Source organism: Cygnus olor, chromosome 8 (assembly GCF_009769625.2).
Source record: "Cygnus olor isolate bCygOlo1 chromosome 8, bCygOlo1.pri.v2, whole genome shotgun sequence".
Taxonomy (NCBI): domain Eukaryota; kingdom Metazoa; phylum Chordata; class Aves; order Anseriformes; family Anatidae; genus Cygnus; species Cygnus olor.
The window spans coordinates 32,931,538-32,949,588 of NC_049176.1; the positions used below are offsets into that span (position 1 = coordinate 32,931,538).

General features: G+C 37.3%; 1 protein-coding gene across 1 annotated transcript in view; it reads right to left on the reverse strand.

Annotated features, from left to right (window-relative positions):
* The window catches only part of SLC44A5 (solute carrier family 44 member 5), an 88,424-nt gene that overhangs the window by 52,632 nt on the left and 17,741 nt on the right, over positions 1 to 18,051 (reverse strand). The window lies entirely within an intron of this gene.

Genomic DNA, 18,051 nt, shown 5'->3' on the forward strand with positions numbered 1-18,051 from the left:
ATAAAGACAAACTCATGTTACAAATCCATATAGAATAATTGCCTTTAACAACACCAATAAGAACAACCCTAAACAATTATGGCAGACTACAAGGAGAGAATGAGTCAGTAAAGCAATGCCTTTGTAAAAAAAACGCACAACTGATTCAAGAAGGGTGAGCATGACTGGTGAAGTCATTGTTCCTTCTGCTTGGGACATATAAGACCTCAGCTGAAAACCTGTTTCTAGAACACAGCACTAGAATTTCAGAAGATACGGACAAACTGGAGAGAGTAGAAGGACTGATTGAAAAGCAAGATACTAAGAAGTTTACAAAAAGAAGTAAATGAATGTAAACTTCAATGACTGTGATTAAGGGAGGGAGGACAAAACAACAGTCCTCAAATACTGTATAAAAATTACAGTGATCAATTGTTTTCAGCTTCCTCTGTCAGAGAGAGAGGAGTCAACAACTTCATTTATAGCAAAGATGGTTTAGATTAGGCATTAAGAAACCTTTCAGAGCACACAGGCAGTTAAACACTGGAATAGGTTTTCAAGCATACTTCTGATTTTTCCTCACCATAAGCTTTAAGAATAGATTAGACAAACACCCATTGGGAACAGAATAGGAAAATGTACCATGTGTCAGCACGGAGATGGCCAAATGGATCTCTTGAGATCCATCCAGCCCCACATTGCTGTAATTATGATTACAGCCAGCCAAGACCTAGCACATCCCAAATCTATTTTAACGTACTTTTTCATCTTTATCTTTTCTCACGTGTTACATATTATTTACCTTTCAGATAGATACCTGATCCTCTTGGCATTGGAACAAGCTAGATTTTTAAAAATATGATAGGCTTTCAGCAGGGAAACCCATACTTTTATTTTGCTTATAGGTGTTTCTCCAGTCAGTTGGTGTTGTTGAAAGCCTGTCGACAAATCAATCTCCTGAGCTTCCAGAATGTCTCCATTAAACAGAATGGTTTTATAACATAACAAGTTGGGCAAGATACATGTTCATTGCAGTGTCCTTCTCACTGTAATAAAATCATTACTAACAGAGTGTCTAACATTGTAACTAGTTCAAGCTTTGTTATTTATATCATACCTGATTCTGAAATGGAAACAAGAAAATCCGTGTCAAAAGATGTATATGTTTGTGGAACATATTCAAGTGTAGGTGAACTTCATAATACTGCTACAATAAAAACTAGTATCTCTAATTCATAGGCAAGAAAATAAAAACAGACAAAGCATTCCTGATAACGAGCTGTGATTCAAATGGAAACTTTCTTGTCCATCAAGAAAGCAGAGGGATGCTGTAACATAGTATTATTCACTAACAGCAGTATAATTATTGCAGCATGGCAAACTTCTTCCAAGAACTGTTCCTCATTGTCAGAAGTCAGTATGTTTATCATGGCACATTGCCGTGCAATGATACTTAAACTGTGCCCCTCTGTAACACAACTCTTGATATAAATCCATTACAGAATGTGGCAGTTTACACAGGAAAGAGTAACTATACGCAAATTCTAAAGTACACTAAAATTCACTGACAAAAATAGTCTGTAACATCACTGGAATATTCCTTACCAAAACATAAGCAGAATCGCAGAACCACAGAATCACAGAATCATCTAGGTTGGAAGAGACCTCCAAGATCACCTAGTCCAACCTCTGACCTAACACTAACAAGTCCTCCACTAAACCATACTACTAAGCTCTACATCTAAACATCTTTTAAAGACCTCCAGGGATGGTGGCTCAATCACTTCCCTGGGCAGCCCATTCCAATGCCTAACAACCCTTTCAGTAAAGAAGTTCTTCCTAATATCCAACCTAAACCTCCCCTGGCACAACTTTAGCCCATTCCCCCTTGTCCTGTCACCAGGCACGTGGGAGAATAGACCAACCCCACCTCACTACAGCCTCCTTTAAGGTACCTGTAGAGTGCAATAAGGTTGCCCCTGAGCCTCCTCTTCTCCAGGCTGAACAACCCCAGCTCCCTCAGCCACTCCTCGTAAGACTTGTTCTCCAGACCCCTCACCAGCTTCGTTGCCCTTCTCTGGACTCGCTCGAGCACCTCCATGTCCTTCTTGTAGCGAGGGGCCCAAAACTGAACACAGTACTCGAGGTGCGGCCTCACCAGAGCCGAGTAAAGGGGGACAACCACTTCCCTCGACCTGCTGGCCACACTGTTTCTTATACAAGCCAGGATGCTGTTGGCCTTCTTGGCCACCTGAGCACATTGCTGGCTCATACTCAGCCGACTATCAACCAATACTCCCAGGTCCTTCTCTGCCAGGCAGCTTTCTAACCACTCATCTCCCATCCTGTAGCACTGCTTGGGGTTGTTGTGCCCCAGGTGCAGCAACTGGGATTTAAACGCAGAAACTTTAAATCTGGGATTTAAATGCAGAAACTGGGAATACACTTTCATGCAAAATAATAATAATAAATAAATAAATATGCTGTTTGCTTCATTCTCATTTTTTCCAAATTAGGTATCAAATCCCTTACTTTTTTTAAATTACTATTGTTCTTTTAAAAATGGAGAAGATTCTTCAGGGGGTGGGATAAATTATTTTATGTTATTAATAGTTAGGTATCTCCTGGTAAAAGTAAATCACTTCCTTAACTATAAAAGCCCAAAGATCACATCTAGAAAGCAAATTCCAAGCTTCAGGAGTTTGGAAGGTGAAAGGAAAGAAAGCAGTGATGTGGCATAGCTACTGTAATTTTTTTGCTAGTATTAAAGACTGAGATGATAGTCTTTGCAGACGAGGCAGATCTATTTCACAGGCTGTTTAATAGGATACTTTTGTATTTTGAATTATAATGCCATTAAAATAAATATTTCACAGGATATTTGATCTACCAATTCTGACTCCAAACAGCAAATTAAACATTGCACTTTATCACTGCATTAATTTAATAATTAAAAAAAATAATAATTACCTGTCTAAAATAAAAATTGGCAAATACATTCTGTCTACCTTTGATCTGCAATTTAAATAAACTTTCAAATGTTATGCTGGAAAAAATAAGGATATTGCTAATAATTGAGGAAGTTATAAAAACAAACATTTGGGGCTGTATCGCAGTCTATTAAAGTTTATAGAAATAACCCAGTTGAATTAAATGAGATTTAGATCAGGCCCTTATGAACTGTTTTTTAAGAAAGCAGGTAAATTACCATGTTTTCCATAGTAGTTTTCTTCATCCCCATTCATGATCACTTCAGCAGGTTGTCTGCGTGAGATATTAACTGTGTTCTCCTGTGTTGGTGGCACGTTCTCCCCAGCAAGCACAAATACACAAAAATACTATTTAAATACAATTTAAAGTAAAGCTGAGCGTCACAGAGTTCTCTGATCACAATGGAAATTCACAAAGGAGGCAGGCCTTTCCTTTAGTAGAAAGATATGACTCAGTGCCTTGCCCACCTACTTTAAGCCAGTCTGATAGTGTGATTAAAGAGGAATGACTCTTACCAGCTTTTATTAACCTACACTACGTACATAGAAAGGGAAGTGTCTGCACTTGAACACCATTTATAAAATGTCACATAAATAAATTTTCAGATTTTGACTTTTTGTAACAGCTAAAATCTCATGATTTATTTCATTTTTTTTTTGCTGCTAGAACATTTTTTGTCTGTCAGATAATCATAGCCCGTTATTTGACTGCACGCATTTCTAGAGTGAATGCCAATTTCAGCTGTCAATGCACAAGGTTTCTATTTCTATCAGTTTGAGAAGTATACTAGCTATGGTAATTAATACCACAGCAAGTGCAAATGAGAAACAGAGAGAGTGATTAGGTGTCTCTGCTGTATTTTTGCCTTTGTGGGTAGACATTAGGCATTTGTGTATAGATTGCAGCCCTATGCATCTCATAACAAAGATAATTCATATTAATACATTTCTTTTTCACTATGAAAATTCAGAAAGTTCACAGAAACTAATTCTACCTTAGTCTACATCTATTAGCATTAGGGCATTTTGCAGCTACCTCTTCTACCAACATTTTGGTTGTGAACCAATACTGGCTCAACAACATGAGCCAGCAGTGTGCACTGGCAGCCAGGAGTGCAAACTGCATTTTGTGGTGCATTAAACACAGCATTGCCAGATGGTCAAGAAGTGATTCTCCTGCTACATTTAGCATTGGTGTGGCCTCACCTTGAATACTGCGTGCAGTTCTGGGCTCAGCACCATAAAAAGGATGCCGAGGTCCTTGAAAGCATCCAGTGGAGGGCAACAGAGCTGGTCACAGGGCAGAAAAGCATGTCCTATGATGACAGACTTGCCTTGAGGACACTTGCCTTGTCTAGTCTGGAGAAAAGAAGGCCAAGAGGCGGCCTCATTGCTCTCTGCAACTCCCTGAGGAGGGGAGTGGAGAGGAAGGTGCTGAACTCTGCTCCCTGGAAACTGATGGCAGGATGCATAGGAACAGCACAAACTGCAACGGGGAGGTTCAGACTGGGCATTAGGAAAATTTCTTTACTGTGAGGGTGGTCAGACACCGGAACAGGCTTCCTAGAGATGTGGTTGATATTCCATGCCTATCAGTGTTCAAGAGGCATTTGGATAATGCTCTTAACAGTACACTTTAACTTTTGGCTACACAGCTATAATTACACTGCATGTTTTAATTCAGTGTTTTCAAACTGTTACATTGGTAGATCTCAGAGAGAATTGAAACTTGGCATGGAATAAAATGTCTGAATGTTACTTTTGCAAGCACCATATTCAGCTTTCTGTGCAATATGCTGATGATTTGCTAACTGAGGATAAGGTATCACACTGTCATCAATTATTGTGCTCTTGTAGCCTGTGCTGTTGTAACAGAAAACAGTCTTTACATTTCACAGCTGACCCAATCTTTCCTCCTCTATACATGTGACTAGCTCCCCCAAAGTACAAGTTAAAAAAAAAAAATTAAAAAAAAAATATTTACTCTGCCACATCTTAGCCTAAAATATAAACTGTTTGTTGCATATTCATTCTTGTCAACCATATCTGTAGAAGGTGTCATCATTCACTGAATTATTTTCTTAATGGAATATACATTTCATATTTCTGCATAGCACAGGAGTGTAGAACAGATGAGTTAGAGCTAGAAAGTCTTAGCATTGTTGTTTTAGATACTGTAATGCCTATGTACTAAAATGAAATACAAGGCATTGTATTCACTATGTAAAACCAAAACATTTTTTCTTAATGAGCTAGCCACCTCTTCTTTTAGCTACAAGCAAGCAGAATCCCTATGTGGTGATCCTGACCAGTGTGAAATTTCCACTTTCTGTGGAATATGATTAAAACACCAATTGTAAATTCTATAAAGTGAAATGTGTACTCTTATATACTCATTCCTATATTAATTTTACAAATCAGGAATGGACTACATGCTGAAATAGCAAACAAAGTTTTTCAGTCAACCATATACTACACAGTGACAAAATGTAATGATCTTACATTATAGTTCACAAATTATGCATGTGATATGCAGACAGCCAATTTTGCTATTATAAAACATCACAGCAATGTTCTAATGTTTACTGAATGAGATATGTAGCATAACCAGTATCAGTAATAGAGTATGGTAAGGATGTAATTGATCTTTTCTAAAATATTAACCATTGATTGTATTCTCACACTGAACTACCTCCCAAGGCTAGACTTCCTGCTACTTTGCTGTTAGGGAAATCCAAAAAAAAAAAAAAAAAAAGAAAGAAAAATGGGGGGGGGGGAAGCAAAAAAAAGCAAATGACTACAGCTCTGTGGTTCTACTATTCTCCTACTCATTTGCACCTCTGTCAAAGGCTACTTCAGTTAATCTCATTATAATACAGTAACAAAAGGCCCTGAACAGACAACAGACACTGCTAAATACTAACGTCAGTTTGCCAGTAATACATTACTCAACTCTGATAAAATGCTACTTCTGTTTAAATAACTATTAGTATCTTCGGGTTTCTTCCTTGGCGTTGGTCAACAACTACATGTGCATGTGGCTAGAATAAGCATGGCTTTTTAAGAGAATATTTTTTTAGAAAGCTGTTGGGCTCTACATGTGTGTGCTGCTTCCCCCTAGTGGAGTAAATAGATATGTTCAAGTAATTAAAAATCGCGTAAAAGTCTTGGTGAAAGGATGCCACACAATGAAATGAGTTAGCAATATCACTGCATCAAATAATTGTACTAGAGTTTTAATGTCTTGATCCTATCTTAAATGGTACGGTAGATTATGCATCTGTCTTGTTTGTTGGAGACCCTGAACAGCAGTAGAGACCCCCTTGCTTGTTTCTTCACATAGCCACGGATACATATGAACGCTAGTAGCTTGTGTATTATAAATTAATGTAGTAGGAATCTGAAAATAAGTAAAAAAATTGCCTTCACATATGAAACATTTATTTAGGTTGAACAAAATAGTATAAGGAGAAGCTGAGGGGGTGGGGGAGGGTGTAAAATAATAAGAAATGCCAATATTAGGTCATTAAATTCAGGGCTAAAAAGGGACTCTGGGCTTTAGCAGTGGAATCCACAGCTCTGTGTCACTTAGGCCATCTAATTGGGAAACAGAGGTCTGAAAACAAGGCAGCGGTATCCAGCATACTGAAGCAGGCAATGACTAACTAGCTAACAGAAAACACTGAATAAATAAGCACATTTTCAGCTCAATCCTCCATAGAGGTATTGGGTACCCAATTCTGAGCAAAATCCACAGCGACTCTTTTGCTGGAGTTTCTATCATAGACAAACACGGCATTCTTTCCCTAAGTACGCAGATGCCAAAAGAGATGATGGTGTCTGTCTCCTACTGTACAAACGCACTCCTCCCAGTCAGAATGCAAGAGTTCTAACTCGAGACCCACACTGCAGAACAGTGGGATGGAAGACATTCCCTTAAGTGGGAAAAGCACTCTACACAGCTGCAAGAGTTACTGTGTCAGAAAATGCAATTATGTATACATTCAGGTAGCTCACAGTGCTAGGAGAACCCAAGAATCCTTCCCCTACTCCAATACCTGATACCTAACACACAGTCAAAACAGTAAGTTATCTCTTTCAAAGAGAAAAAAATATTTTCCTTTCCTTTTAATGTTTTAGCAACAACAACAAAAAATCTTATTAAGCCATTACACAGCAGTAAAGTTTTTCTGGTAGATGCCAAAAGTACTCATCATTCTTCTTACTACAAATTCTCAAAATACAATGCTTCAAAAAGATCTAACTGGTGGCTTGGCTTGCACTGGTAGTAATAATGTAAGGGGAAAACCATTAACAGTAATGAAAAAACATTTCCTCTATCATAGGACAACAGTAACCCATCCAGATTTCTAAGCAAAATATTTTTAACATTTTTTTTTCAACTTAAAAAATCGGAACTGCAGAAATGAGCAATAACAGCCAGAACAGGCAAATTTTTATTAATGTACAGCCAAGGGAATGACTCTTCACTGTGCTATATATTTGCTATTGCATTAGACTAGCATAAATTCATTCCCTCTCTGGAATTTTCAGAAAGATTAACACATAAGGAAAAAAAAAAAGTTGTGGTTCAACAGCAGAACAAATGACATTAGTTGAAATGTTGTCTCCTACATTTTCTAACCACTCCCACACAGTTCTTACACTTCATTTCCATATTCCCATGCTCCTTTCCTCCTATAGCTGTCCATCAGCTTTCCACTATATCCTTTTTTTTTTCTTTTTTTTTTTTTAATTTTGAATTTTGGAATTTCGTTTTTATCACTGCCTGACCACTACACCCCAGCTATTTGTCCATGGACAGCCACCACTCAGTGTTTTAGGGACTGCTTAGGGAGGCAAGAGTCATGCAGGGTGTATTCATTAACTAGGCAGTGTTGAAAGCCAAATGATACTTGAATCCAGTACTGCTTTGTAAGATCTTGCAGATACTGGTTCATGACTTATGAAAAATTGAGGGGTGCAGAGGGAAGAGGAGGTGGCAGATGGGGAGACAAACAGGCCACCTCATCACCTAAGTGTCCTTTTCTTTATACAGTTGCAAGGATGCAAGTCTTCACATGCAAACACCAGAAGTCACAGTTCTCCATCCAGATTCAGTCTAAGTTTCAAAAGTGACTGCCACTGACTACAGTGGAGCTGAGGGCATTCAGCACCGCTCTCAAAACAAGTATCACCTACTGAAGGCCATGATAAAAGAGAAGAAAAGAGGGAAGTTGGAGGGGAGGTGAGGGAATGAAAGACAATTGTTTAAGGGCCAAACTACTGTGCCAGTTTTACCCATCATACAGTCTCCTTTGCTTCCCAAGCAGTCCAGGCCCTAAGCACTATATGCATACATATCATGGACAAAATCACCTGGGACTCCTGAGGTCAGTGACAGCCCAATGGGGAATGCAGACACCTTTTCCAGTGTAGTAACAAAATCAAGAAATATGTTAGGCATTAAAAATCCAAAACTTCAAACAATGTTACAGCATTGTCCTAATTAGTCAAATATCTAAAGAAGTATGATGTTCTCCAGGTCATAGCCACAAGAAACACTGAATGACAACACATCATATACCTAGCACATCAGTTCATCCAAGAATATGGCAACATTTTCCCTGAGGTAGCACTTGTACAATTAACATGTTGCCCATTTGACTATCCTGATGTGATCACATTTCAAAGGTCCATATCTCACACTCTTCTGATATAAATGACACCATGGGATACTGGGCAGGTTTTGAAATGTGCCAGTTGTCATGTTACTACCCACAGAAAGTAGGCTTGAAAATTTAGGCATTTAATATACTATAACTTAATCGATCACTCAACTGCAATACTGCCAAGCCATCGAGAACAGTGATAGCTGGTGGGGGGTTTACAATATATCTCTAAACATAAGAAGTGTTTGCAGGCAGTTTGGATCACCTCCAGGACTTAATTAACACTTGTATTTCAATGTGCTTTTTAGCTGTTCCCCCAAATTCTTCTGTAGAGATGAAACTTTGTTCTTTTGCCTCCTAACTTCCATTCTTCATTCTTGCCCTGAAACTATTGCAGCTACAAGTTCCGTGGAATTTAAAAGCAAAGACACAGCTATCATTATGTTCCCAAAATGGAGTCAGGTGTGTGTGAAGAGTACTTCAGCACATTCCATGCTCACCTCAGACCTAACTTCACAATCTGTACTTGAACAAAGTTCTCACTGAAGTCAAAATTTAACTACATCACAAAACAGGATAGAGCAGTTGCAAGGGCTGAGAGAACTCATACTGTTTAGCCTCGAAAAGGAAAGGCTCAGAGGGTATCTTATCGCTTGATGGGAAGGAGTAAAGAAAACAAACTCTTCTCAGTGGTTCCAGTAAAAGGACAAGAGACAATGAACACAAACATAGACACAAGATACATAAGAAAAACCTTTCTATTGTTACAGTGACTGAACACTGGAACAGGTTGCTCAGAGAAGTTAAGTTTGTGGATGCTCAAAAGCTGACTGTGGACAGCCCTGAGTAACCTGTTCAAGTTGACACTGCTTTAAGCAGCAGAGTTGAGCTAGACAATCTCCAGAGGTCCCTTCCAACCTCAACTATTCTGCAACTCTATAAGACATTTTGTCCAAGTGAGATTGGGCACAGAAGACTGGTTTGACTGTAGAAAAATGCAAGCTGGTATCATACCATTATGTTTTATGTTACTGTTTTGGTAAATATCTCCTTTTACCAACATGTTTATTTATTAAGCAAGCTAGGAAGGGTATTTGGTCTTGAAACGCTCTCTCATGCTTTAGTAAAACTGCATCTAAAACATAAAACCTTTGATGATGCTTTAACTGGAAAAAAATATGTTTAGCAATAAGAATCAAATGCTTTCTACGAAGGATCAGAAAACACCAGAGGTTTCAGCTTCCAGGCTACTTCATTCCACTTGATCTGGGTGGACAGACACTAGACTGATTTTTTCTCATAGCTGATTCTCTAGCCCTAAATGCACTATACCATTACATATCATTAAAACCTTTCTAGTTTACCTTATGATGTAAAATGCTATACCAGCTGAGGCTTTTTCTATTCATCTTTAAAATAACACTTTAATTACACGAAAATAGCTTTCATTACCTCAGAAGGAGGATATTACAACAGACTTTACTTAATAATAATTACATTACATTAATATCTACATTATATATCTTACATTAATAATTACACCACTGTACTGTTTCTACTGGGAAAGGAAATATAATTATACACATTTTTCTGATAGAAAAATGTCAGACGAAGGAAACAAAAGCTAGATTATTCTGGACCTTGTGTACATCATCTATCTGCCACTATTTCATTTGTATAAAATACATTCACTAAATTTGCAAGAGCACAGTCAGACCTACAACCTTCTGAATAAACCAGTGTCTAATTCACAAGAGCCATTTTGAAATTGCACTAATCAGAGCCTAAACAGCAATGCATAGTTTTGAAGATCTGTCCTCCTCTGTATAACCAGCCATTTCTAATAGTAGTGATATAAACTAATAGCCAACACTTGCCTGTTTTTGGCTAGCTGTATTTGTCCAGTGAACTAACATTTTGTGAAAATTAGACATCATGAATGTTGTTAAAATGCCCAACACAACATTAAAAAAAAAATCATTCGTCTCATTTTGTTCCATAATTCAGAAATGTAACTACTGTTTGATTTTTCAGTCATAATTATGTATCCAGCTCTCAGAAGACAAAAGCAGTAAGACAAGGTTCTAACCTTTTAAATTTTAAGTGTCTTGAAAGAAAGTTTTCAGAAGTCCCAATTTTCAAGCCAGCTAACCTCTCTTTTTTTTTTGTTTCCCCTTTTCTTGCTCCTTATGTCTTTGTGCCTCTGTTCCTGGCCTTACACAAACATGTGTACTGCTCTTTCATTTCAGCAGTCCTCCGGGAATGTGTCTGTTGAGCATGTTTAGTTACTGGTGAGTTCACAATTACAACCAGGACCCCAAAACAACCTTCAGCTCTAGAGCAAGTTGTAATTTATTGCTAAGGGGAGATTAGACTTGTAATACTCCTCCACAATACACTTTTAGGACTAACAAAATCTAATCCACTTAATAATTAGCACTTTAGTGCATTTCGACCTTTGATAATGACTATAATTTCCTGTTCACAAAAATAACTGGTTATGCTTTAGACCAATTACCATGTTAGGCAAAAATAGATTTGTCCAGAAAATGAATGACTCGCTGATAAGATTAAAAAGTCTTATCATTAGACATGTGCTAATTCCCTTGCTGTTCTCTATACAGATATACACAACTTGTAGCAGTACTCTTTTCTAAAAAAAATAATAAATAATTATATAAAGAAAAATATTCAAATAGAGATTTGGTGTCTCGTGGCTATTGTTGCTTTTATAGAGGTTGAAATTTGTCTATATAACACTGTACATAAGATGATCGTGAATGTCTGCCTTTCTGAACATAATCTACAGACAGCACAATGTCTGGCATAATGAACAGAACACCAGCTCTCCATAGTTGTTTTTAAACCATTAGATATGTAGTTACAAGTGGAGTTTGTAAGATTATGTTAATTAGATCCAGTATTTTAATGGACAGCCACATTTTCATTGTTTTTGCCTTCATCTCTGACACTGCTGCCATTTACTGTAGGATGTGTTCTGCAGTCTTAACAGTGCTAACAATGGCTCTATGTATCTGGAACAGTGAAGGCATTCACAAAATGATAACACATGCAGATTCAATTTAAGAATTTATTTGAGCAAATAATCACTTGCAGTTGCTCAGAAATGGTCAGAAGTGACCCTTTGTTCCAAGTTTTTTCTGCTTATTAATAAAGAACAGACTTCCACTATTTTCTCTATTTTGTCTTTATAAAAATTCCCCTCGAATCAAAAGCTTTTGTTTAAACAAAGCCAAATGTGTTCTTAGACAAAAGGCAGCAATTGTAACTACTGATTTTTCTGTCCCTGTAGACCCCTAAATGCATGAGTTATACCAAGCTGGTCTGCATCCATTGAGCCAGGTTCTATTCCTAGGTAATAAGACTAAAAATTATTAAAGTAAAACAACATTAGTTAAAGGTTTTCTTTCCTAAACGTAATTTCTCAGTATTTCCAACATACACAATTAATGAGATAGTTACAATGATGCAGAAAATAATGTCTCCGTACAGCTAATTATTAGGTGCTACAATAAATAATAATTATGATTTGAACAATGAGCGGAAAAGTATTTGAATGATTTTGAATGTAAGAGGATAAAGTCGGAAAAACTGCATGTTAGCTAGTCTACTGAAGTACCAATTTGTGGTGAGTCTTTAACCTGTACATAGGCTGACTTGTAATCACATGCTGCAGAGATGTACCCCCAACCCTCTACACAGAGTGCTGTGCATTTTGATAGAAGTCCTTCTACAAATAATCTCCCTCTCCAGATGCGGGTGTCAAGTTACTTTATAAAGCACCTAGAGCTGGCTCCCATTCCACCTTCAGTTTCAACAGCAAAATATACAAAACTCAATTTATTATAACTGGTTTGCAGATTTAATCAGGCAATTAAGTACATGTAGGTATTAGGTATATTAGGTGCAATGAAGCTAATGAATGGACTAGAAAACAAGACATATGAGGATCAGCTGAGGCAACTAGGGTTGTTTAGTCTTGAGAAAAGGAGGCTGAGGGGGGACCGCATCGCTGTCTACAACTACCTGGAAGGAGGTTGTAGTGAGGTGGGTGTCAGAGTCTTTTCTCAGGTGACAAAGGATAGGACACGAGAAAATGGCCTCAACTTGCCCCAGGGGAGGTTTAGATTGGATGTCAGGAAGAATTTCTTCACAGAAAGGGTGGTTGGGCATTGGAATGGGCCGCCCAGGGCAGTGGTGGAGTTGCCATCCCTAGAGGTATTTAAAAGACATGTGGATGTAGCACTTAGGGATAGAGTTTAGTGGCGGATTTGGTAATGATAGGTGATGTCTGGACTTTATGATTTTATGGGTCTTTTCCAGCCTAAATGATTCTATGATTCTGTTTTCTGCTACTATTGGCATACCAGTTTAGAATCAAAACATCTGAATGTAAATTCATGGACACAGTGGCATAAATAAATCAGTCCTGAATGCTCAGTCTAGACTGGAATGATTATAGAAGTAAAACCCACTATTAAGAATTATTTATTACATGTGGATCAGCCATAAGGTATGTAGAATTAGTGAAAATGTGATTAGACAAGATAAATCATGTAGTACCATTTCTACAATACTTTGTACCATCTAAACAACGTGCTGTTCAAAAGAAAGGTTCCTCAATGCTAACCCAGCCCAAGGTCTGTTTCTGTTACAGGAATGGTAGCAAGGGCTTTAGTAACATCTTAAGAAGAGAAGGATCCAGAAGCCGGTCAGTATGTCAAATATAAATGCTGGTTCAGATCATCACACAGCTAATATTCAGCAGTGAATATGCTTCTAACACGCTTTGCTACACTAAAGTTTATAGAAGTAAGGCAGGCTTCTGTGGCCAGTAACTATTACTGGTGCAATGAAGAATTATACTTTGTCTTTCCCACTGGTACACTTACAAAGTGCTGTGAGGACATATTTACTTGCAGAAAGGGCAGGTCCTAGCACTCTTTCCATGGCCTCTAAGTACCATGCTTAAATTAGAATTGAGCTTACAGAATAGCTTTGTACATGAACCTAACCTCTTGAGATCTTGAGGGAACTGCACACCAACATAAATTTCATAGCCTGCAATCTGAATTTGCCTTCTATGCTGACCACCACACTGTAGTATTAATTTTGATAATCCTCTGGTTGAGAGTAACAAAAGGTATTGCAACACTAAACTGTCAGTGTGTGAAGGGAAGATTTCACAGTATGTAATTATAGCAAACTTTTTTCATTAGCATTCTATTTATCCACTAATCTCTTTAAAAAAGGTAATCAAAGAGAAGGATACTACTATATCTATACTATATATGTGAAATACATGATTTAAAATTTATTCTTAGCTCTCACTAAATATTCCAAATCTGCAAATAAAAACAAACAAAAACAACAAAAACTACTACTAGCAATTTTACAATGATTGTATTTTACCTATTTAATTTGTTTCCATGTGTCTGTGTGCATACACATATGTATAGTTAAGTAATTTTTGTTAATTATTAAAAATTAAATAATGTAATTGGAGAGATTTTCTTCACTGTGATTCTGATATGCAAGCTTTTAACACTCCACGGAGACATGTATCCATGTATCATTGCATGGTAACACTTGCATCACCTACACTTAGCTAGCAGACAAAACACTTCCTTTCTATATCACCAGAAAGGACTGTTCTGTTAAGACAGCAATCATATACATATGTTTGCTGGGAGAGGCTCAGTTTCTGATCTGAGAGATAATTGACTTAAGAACAAGTTGAGAGATAATTGACTTAAGAAGCAGGACTCAAGAGGTTGGTCTTGCACCCTAGCCACCCACTCCAGCTCTCTTCCCTTGAGCTAAAGGTAGTGTTCTTGCAGGTCCATGGGAAGTAACAGCCAGGTTTGATCAGAGTGAGAAGTACCTCAAAACAAACATGTTTGGTTAGCAGCTGGCTCAACTTTCACTGCAAGGCCTCACAGAGCTGTGCCAGGACATGAGGAAACAGGTGCATGCAAGCATGAATAATAGCACCTCAGGTGATGTATGGCAGCCATGTAAGCAAGTCTGGAGATTAATGGATAAATTTTATAGGCTGATGATGACAGAAATACAGAGACACACTCCTACATCCTTTGTGTTTCACTGAACAGATTTGCTTCAGAAATCATTATGATGCAAACTTCTCATTGCCATTGTGTTAAGGGAAATATACATATAGTATCTGGGGCCTGATTCTGGAACCATTTGATCAGGAAAGTAACTCTGAAGATAACTGGAAGAAGTTCATACTTCTATCCAGTTCCCAGGTAAATTACGGCCCCCAAAATATATTCTACGGGTTTGGCTTGTTTTTAAAGAAAATGAATACATACTCCCCAAAATTCTCTTTTTTTTTTTTTTTTTTCCCACTGGGACTATGATATTCCAGAATTTGATTTCTATTTCCAAAACCCACATGTAGTCGAACACTATTTCAGTTAGAACTACAACAAATAAAGAGAAACAAATAAAAAATCTGTTGTAATATTGTAAAGTAGCTCAAGATAGAACATATTCTATGGCAACTATAATCCATTGCTATTGTATTTGTACCTAATTTCTTTTTCTCTTTTTTTTTCTCTCTATCATTTATGTTCATTCACATCCAACTAATAAAGACACATAAAATAATGCTGAGATTGTATATTTGTTGTAATATAGCTTAGTTTTTTCTTACAGGTATTAAACTTAGACTTTAGCAAATCCCCTGTATGTGAACTTAAAATGTCAGTGATCTCTAGTCTAGATCTGAAGTCCCTGGGCACATTCCTGATAGAAACTTTATTGTAAAACACAACTCTCCTTTAAGAAGGTCAGTCATTTATCAAAGTAAAAGACATGTTAAATAATAGTCACTTCACTTGTCACTTGTTGCCTCAGTGAGATGCCTCAGGTTCTAAGAAATGACTGACTCCAATATGTCCATCTGGTTGTATCTGGAGTGACAGATAAAATAAGAATTACTACTAACAAAAAAAATAATCTTTTTTTTTGGTTAATATTTATACATTACATGGGTAGACATGCATCAATAGCACAAACCATGTAAGCTAAAGGCTACAGCAGCCCCTGAAAATATACACAGTTAATGCTAAAAGACAAGATCTAAACGGTTAATAAGTGTTAGAATTAATGTTACCTACTCAAACTTGATCAGGCCTCTCTGTGTAAATGAAAGTGCATCTCATAATAGTTATACCATGATATTCATATTCCATCTGAGGAAATATTTCTTCTATCCTTTTAATTATAGCCCAACTCAGAAAAGCATTTAGGAATGGGTTTAATTTTACGTATACACTTTCCTTTTAGCATACAATTATCTGTTATTCCAAATTCAGGGCTTTTGTCAGAGTCTCAAACCTGATTTACCACGATATCTTAAACCCACACCGACTTTCTAATTTTCATATGAAATTTCTATAACTTTCATTTGACTCTTTGAGTGCTTGACAAATGATTCTGAATTTATCAACTACCTACAACAGTACAGTGGTCCTGTCACTATTTTACTGATAAGAAGCAGATACTTACAGATTTCTGGTTGATCTACCTTTTTTTGAACATCATAGTGGCAAACTGGCCTACTTGAGATATTCAGGTATTTATTATTTATTTATTGCTCCAATTTTAATTTGCATTACAGAGGAGAAAATGCGAAGAAAAGAAGGCTGAAGTTTACTGATATAAATGATAGCTTTTTTCTTAGCATAAGTGAAACTCTACTCAAAAGTTAATCTGGGTCTAAACAGTTGTGTTCCATATTTTAGAGTCCACTGAGTAAAAATGGTTCATGATGTCACCGATCTTGGGGAAAAAGACTTCAAGGAGAAAAACAGTGGCCTAAAAACTAGTTTGGAGAACCCACCACTGAGCATCAACTGATGCAGTCAGAAAGACAGATTTAGAACCAAGAAAAGCCTTCATGGGAACACAAGTTAGAATAAACTAAATGATGGTTATTCATATATCTATGCATATTTCAACATGTGAAAACTAATAAAGATTTTTAATAGCTAAAAAGATCATTTCAAAAGCAGTATTCGACATTTGATAGAGATCACACTGGAGGTGCCTGAGGCACTGGGACAGGTTGCCCAGAAAAGCTGTGGATGCCCCATCCCTGGAAGTGTTCAAGGCCAGGTTGGATGGGGCTTTGAGCAATCTGGTCTAGTGGAAAGTGTCCCTGCCCATGACAGGTGAGTTGCAACTAGATGATCTTTTAGGTCCCTTCCAACCCAAACCATTCTATGATTGCAAAAATAGATTTTTGCGAGCAGAATCCATGCCCTGAAGAGCTTAAAAGAAAAAATGATTCTACATGCCATCATTTTGTTCCTCCATGAAGCTGTGTTAAGAACCATAACCATGGTAGAACAGAAACTCAGCAAAATTATTTATAATATTCTCTGTAATCTAATAAACTGATAAGAAAAATACAATAATACAGACTTTTTTAAAAGTGTTATGAAAAAGTAAAGAATGTACTACAGATGAGGTACCATAATATTAAAAGGGACAATTCTAACCTTGTATCATATTGAATTCAGTAAGAACTGTGTGAGAATGCACGTGTCAAATTTAGGAAGAAAACTAAGGATGAAACTGATAGTTCATGTATAAAAAAAAAATGTGGCTGGAGTAGCTAATCTTGGAAAATTTTTCCAGACACATGAAGAACAAGAAAATCACCAGGGAGCAGTCAGCATGGATTCACCAAGGGAAAGTCATGCTCAACCAGTTTCCTAACCTTTTATGATTAAATGACTGGCCTGATAGATGAGGGGAGAGCACTGTCTCCCATAAGATCCTCATAGACAAACTGTTAAGTATGGGATGGATAAGCAGACAGTGAGGTGGACTGAAAACAGGCTGAACAGCCAGGCCTTGGAAATAACCAAAAGCCATCTTGTCCAGGGCAGCCTGCTCTGTCTGGGTGGCCCTGCCTGAGCAGGGGGATCAGACCAGATGATCCTCAGAGGTCCCTGCTAACATCAACCAGTCTGGGATTCTGTGACTTTTTAACTGATCTTTTCTGCATTTCCTTCCCTTTGCTCTTTCCCTCAGTTTTTCGTGCTTCCTCTTCCTTTTTTTCCTCCTTACCTGAAGACCCTTAAGCTCTTCCATACATTTGGTTATTTCTTACACTGTATTATTACTTTATTTTCATTGTTTGGTTCATCATTGTACCTTTAATATCATGACTACTGCCATTGTCTTTGGCAATAATACATTATCTTTGAACAATTACCTCTTGCCTTTTAATGCTCTTTGTTCAATCTCATGTGAAATTGCTTTTTCCTTTCCACACAGTCCTTATCTGTTCACAATATTTTGAGTTGAAGATTGCTGGTAAAAATGTCCCTGTTACTAAGGTTGGTCACTTC